The sequence below is a fragment of the Penaeus vannamei genome, chromosome 39, assembly GCF_042767895.1.
Source record: "Penaeus vannamei isolate JL-2024 chromosome 39, ASM4276789v1, whole genome shotgun sequence".
NCBI lineage: Eukaryota > Metazoa > Arthropoda > Malacostraca > Decapoda > Penaeidae > Penaeus > Penaeus vannamei.
Window position 1 is genome coordinate 24,012,509 of NC_091587.1, and position 2,500 is coordinate 24,015,008.

Sequence of the window (2,500 nt, forward strand, 5' to 3'; positions counted from 1 at the left end):
ATATATATATATATATATATATATAGAGAGAGAAAGTGAGAGAGAGAGAGAGAGAGAGTGAGAGAGAGAGAGAGAGAGAAAGGAAGATAGATAGAGAGAGAGAGAGACAGACAGACAGACAGACAGACAAACACAGACAAGCAGACAGACAGAGCAAGAGAAGCATCAGCAGAAACTCCACAAAACTCAACATTTGCATTTCGGAAGATAATTCCTAACGAGAGCTCTCCCGTTTCAAAGATACCCACGATCCCCTCCTAATATCTTGCCATTCTTCTGCCTACGTCCTATTAGAGAACCCGGCTGCTTGGCTTAATGCGGAAAGCCTGTGATGTTGCAGACACTTCAGCGGAGGAGCGAAGTGGGTTTAGTTAAGAGAAGGGACTATAGCGGCGAGAATGTTGGGTGGAGGGACGGATGGACCGTGAAGAGGTAGGAAGAAAGGAATGGGGATAACGGATGATAAAAGCATGGATAGAGAGTGGGAGGTATTGAGAAAGTGTATGGGAATGTGTGGGAGGGGAAAGAAAAAGGAGGTAGGAAGAAAGGAATGGGGATAACGAATGATAAAAGCATAGTGAGAGGTATTGAGAGAGTGTATGCGAATGTGTGGGAGGGGAAAGAAAAAGGAGGTAGGAAGAAAGGAATGGGGATAACGGATGATAAAAGCATAGTGAGAGGTATTGAGAAAGTGTATGGGAATGTGTGGGAGGGGAAAGAAAAAGGAGGTAGGAAGAAAGGAATGGGGATAACGGATGATTAAAAACATGGATAGAGAGTGAGAGGTATTGAGAAAGTGTGTGCGAATGTGTGGGAGGGGAAAGAAAAAGGAGATAGGAAGAAAGGAATGGGGATAATGGATGATAAAAGCATAGATAGAGAGTGAGAGGTATTGAGAAAGTGGATGGGAATGTGTGGGAGGGGAAAAGAAGAGGAGGCAAAAGATAGAAAGAGAGACAGATGCATAGATAGAAAGATAGATGCACATGTAGATACATTTTATGTATATATGTATATATATACATATGCACACACACACACACACACACACACACACACACACACACACACACATACACACACACACACACACACACACACACACACACGAGAGAAGAGGAAGATGGTGAGAAGAAGAAAGGGAACGACCGAGTAGGAGAGAGAAATTAATGGAAGAAAGAGATAAAGGAGAGACGAATAAGCAGCCAAAAAGAGAGAGAGAGAGAGAGAGAGAGAGAGAAAACGACTGGAGAGACACAAGAAAAGAAGGAAGTGCTTATTCCCCAACCAAATTTCACCCACTTAAGACATCCTGCCACAGAACGGTAACATAACAAAAGAAAATTAATAATCAAACTTAAAAAAATAAATAAATAACGAATAAAAAGAAGGTCCCAGCATAATATTCTATAACCTAGTTTCCCCTCCGATTAGGATGACGTCATCAATTTCAGTGACATTAACGTCAGAAGTCTTTGATCTAATTACACCTAATGGACTAGACTTAAAATAACAAATTGTTCTCTCCTTTTCACCTTTTTTTTCCTAATTATTCGAGTCTCTAAATATTATTAACTTGATGCAGATGATACTTACAAAGAAGATGCTTTGTTTTCCTGCAGTGTCAAACACGCAGTCCTGAAATTCAGAAAAAAATGTTAATCTAATGACAAGGAAAATTGTCTGTATTAAGACAATACAATGGTAAACATAAGGCGTGTTGTTGGTAAAGAAAGAAAGAAATATTAAGAAGTGGAAAGAGAAATAGAAATTGGTAGATAGAAAGTGAGAGAGAGAGAGAGATAGAGAGAGAGAGAGAGAGAGACAGAGAGAGAGAGAGAGACAGAGAGAGAGAGAGAGAGAGAGAGAGAGAGAGAGAGAGAGAGAGAGAGAGAGAGAGAGAGAGAGAGAGAGAGAAGAGAAAAGAAAAAGAGAAGAAAGGAAAAAAAAGAAAAAAACGACAAAGAATAAAAATAAAAATAAATATCTATAACAAAAAAACACGAGGTGCTCAGGTGGGAAAGTAACATCTGAAGAATAAAAAATAAAAAAAAAACATTTATTTAAAGCCAAAATCTAATCTAGCACAAGCAGTAACATAACATAAAGTACATTAATTACAAATCATGTACTATATCTTTAGCTAGCCTTAAAGAAGGAGGAAGGGGGGGGGGAGGGGGGAGGAGGCGACGACAGAATCTTGTAAACAAGCATGATGGATGGAGAGCCAGCAAGGAAGCCAGAATGAATTAGAAACTGATCTTCTTCTTCTTCTTCTTCTCCTTCTTCCTCTTCTTTGTGTTCCCTTTCATCTTCTTTTTCTTCTTCTTCTCTTCCTCCTCTTTGTGTTCCCTTTCATCTTCTTTTTCTTCTTCTGCTCTTCCTCTTCTTTGTGTTCCTTTTCTTCTTCTCCTTCTTCTTTGATCGAGAAAGTAGAAATAGAAATACAAAAAAAGAGAAAGTAGAAATAGAAGAAAAAAAAAAAGAGAGACGGAGATAA

At 38.9% G+C, this 2,500-nt stretch overlaps 2 protein-coding genes across 2 annotated transcripts in view; one reads left to right on the forward strand and one right to left on the reverse strand.

Moving 5' to 3' along the window:
- LOC113816093 (neuroligin-4, X-linked-like) overlaps positions 1-2,500 on the reverse strand; it is a 312,840-nt gene that overhangs the window by 124,213 nt on the left and 186,127 nt on the right. The window contains exon 2 of the mRNA XM_070116757.1: positions 1,597-1,638. The gene's annotated coding sequence lies outside the window, so the exon portion shown is untranslated. The remainder of the gene's footprint in view (positions 1-1,596; positions 1,639-2,500) is intronic.
- LOC138860074 (nuclear pore complex-interacting protein family member B4-like) overlaps positions 1-2,500 on the forward strand; it is a 31,639-nt gene that overhangs the window by 20,401 nt on the left and 8,738 nt on the right. The window lies entirely within an intron of this gene.